General features: G+C 42.0%; 1 long non-coding RNA gene across 1 annotated transcript; it reads right to left on the reverse strand.

Moving 5' to 3' along the window:
- Window positions 1-8,996: 8,996 nt before the first annotated feature.
- Window positions 8,997-11,158, reverse strand: LOC130075759 (uncharacterized). The gene is made up of 3 exons (XR_008805574.1): window positions 11,088-11,158; window positions 10,694-10,744; window positions 8,997-9,272 (listed from the first exon to the last, which is right to left on the reverse strand). It is a non-coding gene; the product is annotated as an uncharacterized LOC130075759 (long non-coding RNA).
- Between the last annotated feature and the right edge of the window lie 595 nt (window positions 11,159-11,753).

The raw sequence follows: 11,753 nt of genomic DNA on the forward strand, positions 1-11,753 counted from the left end.
TTGTAATTGTTACTAGTAAGAATTGGATTAGAGAGCTCTCTAATTGTAATTCTTACTAGTAATAATTGAATTAGAGAGCTCTCTAATTGTAATTCTTACTAGTAACAATTCAATTATAGAGCTCTCTAATTAAAAATTAATGGAAGTCAATGGAGACATATGACTAGTAAAAATTCATTTGTAGATGTCATGATTCTGCCATCATGTTATTGATTATTCCTGGTCTTGTGGCAGGATCATGACAGAACCAATGTTTTGTGTACAAGCGCATGGCCAATTGTCAAGGCCATGTGCTTGTGTCGTCTTGTCTCTTTACCCCGCCCCCTTGTTATCCTGATTCAGTCGTTATTGCTTCACCCGTGTCACCTGTTATGTCTTGATTAGTCTCCTTATTTAATCCCCTTGTGTTTGCTGTCTTGTGTCGGTTCATTGCCAAACGTTATTTGTGAGTATCTTGTGAAAGTCTTGTCATTGAAAGTCATTGTAGGTCTAGTCATTGTTAGTATCTCTCGAAGTGTTGTTTGTTTTCTAGTATTTTGTCAGTGTCGTTGTCTAGTTAGTCACCAGAGTCCTGTCTTGTTTTGCCCCCTCGTGGGCTTTGTTTTCCCCTTTTTGTCTTCAATAAATTGTGTGAAGAGCATTCAGTCTGCTTTTGGGTTCGTCAATCTGCATCCTCTTAACAGAATGAACCGACCAATGCAGAACCCAGCAGACAGTATGTCCTCCCTTATCGAACAACAATCTATGCTCTGGGAACAATGGTGGTCGCCGTCTGTCTCCTACCCGAAGAGTGGTGGGATTTCCTTTCCCCCTCCTCTGTCTGAACGGGAGGAACTGTTTCTTCGCCCATTCCGGGAGTTGGTGGAGCATCACTATCGGGGGGAGCTGCAGGCTTCTTCTACGGGATCTCCTCCTGCCTGTCTGCCGGTGATCCTGGAGGGTCGTATGTTAGGCGTCGTGACGCTTGGAGACCAGACTCGTCCCACTTCGACTCCCGAGGCATCATCTGCACCCGCTGATCTCCGTGGCAAACGAGAGAGACGGCTGTCGTGGGAGTCGACTTTGGAGTCCTCTTCCGCTGAGACTGCAGTCCCGGCTGTACAGCCTCAACTGGTCACAAGCCCGGCTACGGCCTCTGCTCCGCGACCCAGGAAGAAGAAGAGGAAGAGGGGAGCCTCTTGCCCTCCGTCTCTCTCAGGGCCCGCTACTGCAAGCGCTGTTCCAGGGCCCGCTACTGCAAGCGCTGTTCCAGGGCCCGCTACTGCAAGCGCTGTTCCAGGGCCCGCTACTGCAAGCGCTGTTCCAGGGCCCGCTACTGCAAGCGCTGTTCCAGGGCCCGCTACTGCAAGCGCTGTTCCAGGGCCCGCTACTGCAAGCGCTGTTCCAGGGCCCGCTACTGCAAGCGCTGTTCCAGGATCTGCGGAGAGAGTTGCGGCCGACCTAGCCACTAAAGATGTTCTGCAAGCTGTTTCTGCGCATCAGGAGATGCCGGTCATCATTGCGGCCAAGGCCCTTTCTAATTACCTGTCCCGTCTTGTCGCGATTCTTGAACCCCCTGTCTGTCCTGCCTTGTCCTCCGCATCCAAGCCTGTCCCTGTGAGCGCTGCACCCGAGCCGGTCGCCGTGAGCGCCGCACCCAGTCCTGCCCCGTCACCTGCCATGTCCCCCGTCAGAAGTCCCGTTACCTCATCCTCCGTGTCCTCTGTGTCCCCTGTGTCTGAGTCTGTTGCTGCAGCATCCCCGACTGTTTCCCCGTTCGTCCCTGTCTCCACCAGCCCCCGACTGTTTCCCCGTTCGTCCCTGTCTCCACCAGCCCCCGGACTGTTTCCCCGTTTGTCCCTGTCGTCACTAGTCCCCGGACTGTTCCCCGTCACCACGAAACCCCGGACTGTTCCGCCCAAGTCTCGTCCTCGTGTGTCTTCCGCCAGACCTGCCCTGAGTTCTTGTCCTCAGCCCTCATCCCATGGACCCAAGACCCCCAGTCCTCCCATCCACCCTGGACCACCCCCCATGAACTCTGTGTTTCCTCCACCTCCTTTGCCTTGTATGTTGTTTTTGATGTTTCACCCTAACCCTGTTATTGTTTATTCATGTATGCCGCTTTTAGTGTTTTCCATGTTTTGTTGGTTTTTGTCAATGTCTCGTTCCGTCTTGTCTTGTGCTTAGTGTCCCTTTGAGGAGCGTATGGTAGCCGCTCCTTAAAGTGGGGGTTCTGTCATGATTCTGCCATCATGTTATTGATTATTCCTGGTCTTGTGGCAGGATCATGACAGAACCAATGTTTTGTGTACAAGCGCATGGCCAATTGTCAAGGCCATGTGCTTGTGTCGTCTCGTCTCTTTACCCCGCCCCCTTTGTTATCCTGATTCAGTCTTTATTGCTTCACCTGTTATGTCTTGATTAGTCTCCTTATTTAATCCCCTTGTGTTTGCTGTCTTGTGTCGGTTCATTGCCAAACGTTACTTGTGAGTATCTTGTGAAAGTCTTGTCATTGTTAGTATCTCTCGAAGTGTTTGTTTTCTAGTATTTTGTCGTTGTCTAGTTAGTCACCAGAGTCCTGTCTTGTTTTGCCCCCTCGTGGGCTTTGTTTTCCCCTTTTTGTCTTCAATAAATTGTGTGAAGAGCATTCAGTCTGCTTTTGGGTTCGTCAATCTGCATCCACGTAACAGTAGAGCTCTCTAATAATAATTGTTACTGGAAAGAATTGAATTAGAGAGCTCTCTAATTGTAATTGTTACTAGTAATAATCGAATTAGAGAGCTCTCTAATTGTAATTGTTACTAGTAAGAATTGAATTGTAGAGCTCTCTAATTGAATTCTTACTAGTAAAAATGTAATTACGACGAGTAAGGCTGGGTACAATTAAAGCTAAAACGGCTTGCCATAATTATCGTATTTTATACACATGTGAGCAATTCCGAGCCTGGAAATCACTGGAGGCGTACAATCAGTTTGTCGAGGGTTGGGTTGGTGACGTTTGCTCAAGTGCAATCAATGGAAAAGTTGTCATCATAGCGAATGTATGTAGCGTGATGGTAGACTATCTGTCTATTAAAAAGCCATAGCCTTCATAACAGCCCTTATAACAGTCATCGGTGCTTTCTGTAATATGCATGTACTTATTTGTACACTGAAGAATAGGGTTGGAACGGTACATGTATTCGTATTGAACCGAAACTGTACGGGCGTCACGGTTCAGTGCATGAATATACACGGTATACAAATAAATAAAACTAATGTAATGCGGAACTACTTTATACGCGGGTTCTCTAGGCCTTGTATTCCCCAAAGCGTTTTTAGCCAGCTGAAAACGCTAGCTGCTAGACGCTCTGCTGAAGACGCATAGGCCGTGTGTCCACCAAAGCGTGTTTATCCGGCTGAAAACGCTAGACGCTCTGCTGAAAACGCCCAGCTGTGGGCGCTTGAGAGCGTTTTGGCAGCGCAGCGTTTTTTCCGTTGAGACGCTTCGTTGCTATGATACAGAATCTGAATAGAATATTCCGATTACCGGGCGTTATTTAATAGAAATGTAGCAGCTATCTAAAAAAAAATTAGCTTTGACGGTTTGCAAGCTAACGTTACGCTAACGTAGATCCCGGCCCCCACCGATCAGCTGTCTGACTGCTGATAGACCGATCGCCGATGAAATGTTCCTCCAAGCATTGTTTTTTAAATTCACATTGTGGTAATCCGGGGATGTCATCTGGTATAAACACGTATGTTCGGAGACCAGCAATATTAATTTTTCATCCATTTTGTTCAGCTCTGCTGGTTGATGTCCTTCCTTGTACACAAAGAATGTTGAATGACAGTTGGTCGGTGTGATATTAGTCCCGCCCCTCCTCCACTGTGATTGGACGGTTGGTGAAAAGTGACAGTGATGAGCGCTGCGTTTTATCCAAAAGTTGAACATTTTTCAACTCTCGGCGACCAGTAAAAACGCCGGGCGCTCAGCGCTTCAGCGTGTAAAAAACGCCGAACGCTCAGCGCTTGAGCGTTAAATACACGCTCAGCGCCTCGTTGCGCTCATGGCGTTTAAAAAACGCGGCGCTCCCATTGAAAACGTACGCCAGGCGCGAGTAAAAACGCTTTGGTGGACACACGGCCATAGCTTTGAGAGCGTTCTGGCAGCGCAGCGTTTTTTCCGTTGAGACGTTTCGTTGCTATGATACAGAATATCCGCAGCACAGTTTACTTGTAACTGATTTCGCAGATAATTTGTTTCATACTAAAATTTTATTTTTCATCCATTTTGTTCGGTTAGCTCTGCTGGTTGATGTCGTTGTACAGAAAGAATGTTGTGACAGTTGGTCGGTGTGGTATTAGCCCCGCCCCTCCTCCACTGTGACTGCACGGCTGGGTAAAAAGTGACACTGATGAGCGCTGCGTTTTATCCAAAGTTGAACATTTTTCAACTCTCTGCGACCAGTAAAAACGCAGAGCTCTCAGCGCTTCAGCGTGAAAAAAACGTTCAGCGCCTCGTTACGCTCATGACGTTCTAAAAACATATGCCAGGCGTGTGGAAAAACGCTTTGGTGGACACACGGCCAGCCTAGTTCACACTACATGATTTTAAGCCCGATTTAAGCCATCGTTGAGCTCGCCGACAGGTCAGGGTGTTATCGCGTGCAAATCGCGGGGGATTAGCGGGCGATGAACGCTCGCCAATCTGTTAGTATGAATGAGCCAACAACGCATCAAAGACGCTCGCAGACGCGTCGCCGAGCCCATAAAAATATCTACTAGCATGCCAGATATCCAGAGCTGCCGCGCGACTCAATCTTACGTGATGTCATGAACTACAGCCAATCAGAGCAAATCATCGCGCAAACAGTTTGGAGCACTAGTTTCTGTCTCCATAAATTTAATTTCCATCCTACAAGAAAAGAATTTGATATTGTAACCAGAGCTATAACCCATGGGATAATCACCCTGTGACAGATGTGGATCAAACTAATGCATTTTTCTCCAGCAGTGTTTCAATAAATAACCCATGGGATAATCACCCTGTGACAGATGTGGATCAAACTAATGCATTTTTCTCCAGCAGTGTTTCAATAAATAGTTTATCTTTTCAAGACAGAAAAGTCAACAACAAAGTAATAAAAAAACGTTTATGTGCAAAATCTATCCCTGCCTCCAGGTACAAATGGTCCCCCTTGTATGAAATATTAATTGGAATAGAGCATGGAGTAACCCATATTCATTTTTAATTACAAAGTAAAAGAAATATAATTTAAATATTCTTCACCATTATTACCCCTGTAACAGGATTATTTCAAAATGTATCCCTACTGTAGACGACAAATGCAGCGTTTTGCTCTCTGGAAACAGAAAAGTTAGACCATTTATTCTGCTGTTCACATAGCTCTTCTCTGTGGAATGATATACAATGCTTTATTAATGGACACTTTGGCTCAAACATACATTTATCTAGTTTTGACATCTTCTTTTACTTTTCTGACTCAAACTCCTCTATACAACATATAGTCAACTTATTAATTTTGCTTGGAAAATTCTTTATTCATAAATCGAAATTTATGAAGAACAAACCTCTTTTCAATGTTTTTAAAATTGACTTAAATTATATTGACTGTATGTATTTCTAGATTAGATGGTAAATCAGCATCAAAATGTATGCAATATTTATCTAATTTAACTTAATAATTATTTTAACTGATATTTACTCTCTGATACTCTGGCTGTGTACTTTTATGTTATTTATTATTTTTATACAGATTATTTGTTAGATGATATTTGTTTCAATTCTCTATGTATTGGATGATGTATATTTATTTATTTATTAATTTTTTATGAAAGCGTGAACTGTAACTAAATGATTTTTGTATTACAAGTTCAATTTCTTTTTTCTGCAAATTGTAACGTGATCTACAATAAAAAATAATAAATATATATATATTTTTTTTTTAAGTAAAAAAAATAACGTTTCTGTCTGATGTCCATATTCGCGTGTTGTGTTCTTTTTCGTCTTCTTCTGGGTATTGGCCATAGACAGTAAAAGAAGGTATTGGCCACAGTATAAGAAGTGGACAGAGCCATCTCATTGGAACTCAGTTGAGACAGTTGAAGCCCATTTTTAGCGATTTTTGAGACTCAAACCAACTCAAACTAAGCTTGATGACGTGAGGAACCTGTCTGACAGACGTAAATCTTCTAGTAGCTGTGCGTGAAAATGGCCAACGTTAATCTTGCAGAGACGGGGAACTTGAGCAAAGAGTTCTTTGGCGTGAGTGAGCAGGAGTAAGTATTCCGTTGCTTTTATGGACTCATTATCTATGGGCTTCTCCCTTGACGGGACGTCCCCCCGATTGCCTGCGAGCTTCTCCTCCTGTCTGTACGGTAATTTCTGTACAGCGCGACAGAGAGGCGAGTGGTTATGACGCAATCGTTAGCCTATTTTTACAAAATCTGTTTCTACGGGGCCATAATGTAACATAGAAGTGGAGACCTTTATACATTGTCGTGTTTCTTTAGAAATAAATAATGGACAAATGGAGTCTTTAAACGCCTCAGATGTAAAGTTATTCGCTGTCAAATTGACGCCAAAATGAATGGGAGTCAATGGAAATGCTAACGCAAGTGAAGTTCTGCTACAAGATGGCGGCACCCGGCCGGCTTCAACTTCCGGTCGATGGATTACCCCCTTGGTATTGGCCAAGGGGGTAATCCACCAGCCGGAAACTGAAGTCTCCCCGGGGGCCGCCATTGGCTAACAAGCCTTCACCTACTGTTAGCATCCCATTGACTCCCATTCATTTTTGCGTCACTTTGACAGCGAATAACTTTACATCTGAGGCGTTTAAAGACTCCATTTGTCCATTGTTTATTTCTAAAGAAACACGACAATGTATAAACGGCTCCATTACCTTGTATCTTACGTTATGGCCCCGTAGAAGCCGTTTTTGTAAAAATAGGCTAACGATTGCATCATAACACGCGACTCTCTGTCGCACAGTAGATAAATTACCGTATAGACAGAAGTCGCGCGCAATCGGGGGGACGTGGAGGCATAAAGTCAAGGGAGAAGCCCATAGAGAGTCATAAAGTTGCTCCTGCTGCGAGCTCATGAACTGCTAATACTCACGCTCTCCGGCTCTGCAAAATTCGGAAGGGAATGATTCAGATTCCTCTTGGCACAGCTACTAGAAGACGTACAAGTTGCTCACGTCACATCTACGTCGTCAAGCTCAGTTTGAGCCTGCGCAGTTCGCTTGGCAATCAGGAAGTGAGTGCTTCTATTTGACTTCACTTTTCTCCATTGAAGTCTATGGGGTCGCTGTGTCCATTTCTTTTACTGTCTATGGTATTGGCGCGCGTCCTGTTTCGCGTCATTTCCGGTTAGTTTTATCGCGTGATTTTTCATGACAAAACGTGGTTTGAAGACAAGATAGAATCGTTGGGTGATAGAGTTGTTGTCAACTCGTGTAGTGTGTTACCTCCTGTTGCGGATCAATCACGGTGTGTCGTGTGGTGTGAACAGCTCAACAACTTGAACACTCCTGATTTCACAGAGAGCAAGTCATGTATTGTGAACTGCACAGTTCAGCCCGACGTTTTAAAATCATGTAGTGTGAACTAGGCTTAGGGACATAATCTGAGATTGCAATGCTGGAGTGTGTGTGTGTGTGTGTGTGTGTGTGTGTGTGTGAGTCGCGCGCGCGATCGAACAGAGGAAACTGTTGTTGTTTTTAATACCTCGTCATTATGTTAATACAGGACATCATTCAAACTGCAAAGTGTAAACTTGTTTATTATCCTCGCAGCCATAACCTCCGTCGTTTCTGACAAAAGCTTAACGTAGTCTTCTCACATTCATGAAGTCTAAAGACGGGTATACTGTAAAATCCAAATTTAACTGAACCTCCGGCACGATTTGAACATCCATTGATGTTTTGTCTAAATATATTCTAGATATATTTACATACTTGCAGCATTTGAAATCACATACACCTGTCAGAAAAAAAGTACATCTTACCGCAAATTTTTGCTGTTCAGAGTTTCCATGCATTAGGATGTATATAAAATATGACCATAAACTCCAGACATGATGTAGATGATAATTTATTCATTTCTCTTTGAATAAATAGATAGAACATTTATTAAAACGTCTTAATAAGACTTGCCTATTTTAAAGCACATTTTAACATACATTTTTTAATCCCCTTTCAGTCATACAACATATTAGATAGAGCATTCAATCATCAATTTAATTACCGACACAAAGAGTAAAGCTGTTTATTCTTCATTAAATTATCAACAATATTGTAAAGAATTTCAAAGCACAAAAAGTAGCACTCAAACTAAAATAATTCATAAGGTCTGAATGCCCTAAACAACAAATGCCCCGTATCCATGTGAAACGACAACCAATAAACGTAAAATTACAAATAATACTCAAGAAATCAGCAATCAGAACTTACATGTACATATTCAACATGATCTGCGTTAGAGAATCAAGGCTTTCTGTAATATCACACTGTGAAAAATCACTTGAGCCGAGAAATTCACCTCCATAAGTGAGCAAGAGACACTATTCTACTGATTATGAAACATGTACAACGCTTAATTCAACCACTAAAGCAAATACTCCGACAGAACTGGCACTGCCATATCGACAAAGACAACGTGAGGATGCATTTCTGAGACCAATGGCACACAAATGGTTTAACTGAGCAAAGGCGATGTGTTTTCAATCTAAACTGACAGCTGATTAGGCCTGAAATAAAGTGCACCCACAAAATCCTGATATTCTACAGCACATTAACACACTTTAAACATTTATCATGCATGACAATGCCAGTGACAACAACACTGAGGTGAACATTAGAAAGAGAACAGCTCTACGGGTCTCGCATGCCACACACAAGTACAAACAAGGGTGTACGGTAAAGATTTCCTCATGGCGAAGTAAAGGGATAGAGAAATGCCTTCCATGAGAGAATTATCCATGTTAGTGTTGTATATACTTCTATTTTCTCAAACGCAAGGCATTGCAATTGCAATGCAAGTTCCCTCTGAATTTTCCAAGAAACGGCTGATATTTGAGCTAGTATCACTACAGAAATGTTCAACCAGATTGTCACACACACACACAATATACGGTAAGAAATTAAACTAGACATTATGCCACAGTATTTGTCCTGGACACATCACTTCAGGTCACCGGCATCACCCTGGATGGTCTTCTTGATACGCAGCAACATGGTGGTCTGCCACTGGTCGAGACGGGAGATCGAATCAAACTCCTTCACCTGGAGGATCAGCACATGATTTAGAGATCAAAATGAGCGAACACTCCTGAGAAAAACATATGAGCTGCATCTGATTTTTCTACATATTTGTACAGTGTTTCTGTGATGCATGTTCCACAGCGTGAACAGATAAAATGCAATGCATGTCTGACAAATGCATGAATATAAATGACGTAGGGGCTAGTTGTCACACCTTTTTCTCAATTATTTCCTAAGAAAGTCAATTTATGTATATACATGAACCTTCAAAAATAGTCTTTTCAGCAAAATTAAATCTATTGTGCAAGACAAAATAACGAACACAAAAATTCAGAATCATCAATTTTTTTTTAAGAAAGTTGAAATAAAAGTACTAAACAAAACAAGCATTTGTTTAACTGGACTTTTGACTTAAAGCAACACCAAGTATTTTTTCCTTCAGCGGTCGCCCTACAGGTTAGAAGCAGAATTGTCCATTACCGCTGTCGTAAATAATTTAGCCTACCGCAGCCTACTGTCGCACGCGCACGCTCGCTGTTTATCCAGTACCGGCTTTGGAATCAACAATGGCAGACATCCCAACCTGCAAGAAGTCATTTCAGGGAGGTATATCTTGGTGACTGGATTGTTGGGGGGGGCTAGGTTGACTAGCTTTCGTGAGGCACACTCGCAAGGTCTCTCGCTCTCTCCCTCTCTGCCATGCTCGTGCTATGTATGTTATGCGCGCAGTATGTCCTGTCTCGCATGCGCGCTCTAGATTCCGGCAGATTTGAACTAATTTTCGGGCATCAGGGAGACGCTATCAATATGAGGGAGACTCCCGGGAGACTTGGGATGTTTGCAATGGCCACAGACAATTTGAGGAAGTGGTGGGGGAAGTGACGTATGCCGTAAAGCAGTCGAATTTTGTAGTTCTTTTTGTGCTCGGGTTCCTACCCGAAACCCGAAGTTACATAGTGCCAGTAAAAGCGATACAGACCACGTCAGGCTATGGCAGACGTGTCATTTAACTTATTTTAAGTCGATGTACCATCACAAGGGTCTTGGAAATATATTATGAAGGTTGAAAAACTACATAGTGTTACTTTAACCTCTGAGTCCACGTGTGACAACTAGCCCCGGTGTCTCTTATATACTCTTAAAAACAAAGGTTCCAAACGTGTGTTTTCGCAGTGATGCCATAGAAGGACCATTTTTGGTTCCCCAAAGAACCTTTCAGTGATCAGGTCTTAAAAGAACCTTTTTTTTTTTTTTGACTCTTTTTCTGTGAAGAATATTTGAATAATCTGAAAAACCTATAAAGAACCTTTTGTGCAATGGAAAGCTTCTAGAGGTTAAAGGTTGTTCATGGAACCATCAATGCCAATAAAGAACCTTTATATTCGAAAGTGTACAGTATGATCATCCAAAGCCACTGCACATTTTAGAGGTTATAAACTTACGGCTTCAGTGAACGCCTCGCTGTTCTGCTCCTCATGGGCCTCCAATAGTTTCTGTACAAGACAAAACCATCAGTGCAAATACTGCAAAATATGACAACCACATTTCTGCACTCATACTGACCTTACACTGATTACTCACTTATAGCCCACATTTAGCCTTTTACTTCTGCCGATTGTATTTAGGCTTCAAAATTAATAAAAGTTGTTCATTTGTGATTATCATGAAAATCATAAACTTTTGCTCATAAAGCTTATTCTCTGCAATAATCCAAAAGCCAATGAACAAAATCCTGTTGGGTTTTTGTCGAGGGGATGCTAACTTCTGGGATGGCCTACTAAAATGCATCATCACTGCAGCGCAATACTGCTAAATAAATGAAACAATTGTACTTACTTTCAACAGCTTACATTCTCTTGAATCAGAGAATGCAGGAAACATCCCTTCATACTTTTCAATTGCAAGCTGAAAGAAAACAAACAGAACATTTGCATCAGATGAGCTGTTACATGTCAGGAGCAAGAAATGAATTAATTACAGCTGACTGGGAACAGCATATTAATACAATGGCATTGGTGACTGAAAATGTTTGCTGCATGAATGCCACTAGGTGTCAGTGTAAGACAACTGCAATATCAACCGGCTTAAAGAGATAGTTCACCCAAAAATGAAAATGTTGTCATCATTTACTCACCCTCGAGTTATCCCAAATCTGTATGAATGTCTTTCTTCTGCTGAACACAAAAGAAGAGCTTTTAAAGAATGTCGGTAACCAAACAGTTGAAGCGCCCCATTGACTTCTTTCAAAATATATATATATATATATATATATATATATATATATATTAGGGCTGGGAAAAAATTAATCGTGATTAATCGCATCCAAAATAAAAGTTTTGTTTACATAAAATATGTGTGTGTAGTGTGTATAATTATTTTGTATATATAAATACACACACATGCATGTATATATTTAAGAAAAATGTGTTATTAATATAAAAATATGTATATTTATATATAATATAAATGATGTATAAATATATATACAGTATATACATGCAA

Source organism: Rhinichthys klamathensis, unplaced genomic scaffold (assembly GCF_029890125.1).
Source record: "Rhinichthys klamathensis goyatoka isolate OS25496 unplaced genomic scaffold, OSU_Roscu_1.1 h1tg000603l_1, whole genome shotgun sequence".
Taxonomy (NCBI): domain Eukaryota; kingdom Metazoa; phylum Chordata; class Actinopteri; order Cypriniformes; family Leuciscidae; genus Rhinichthys; species Rhinichthys klamathensis.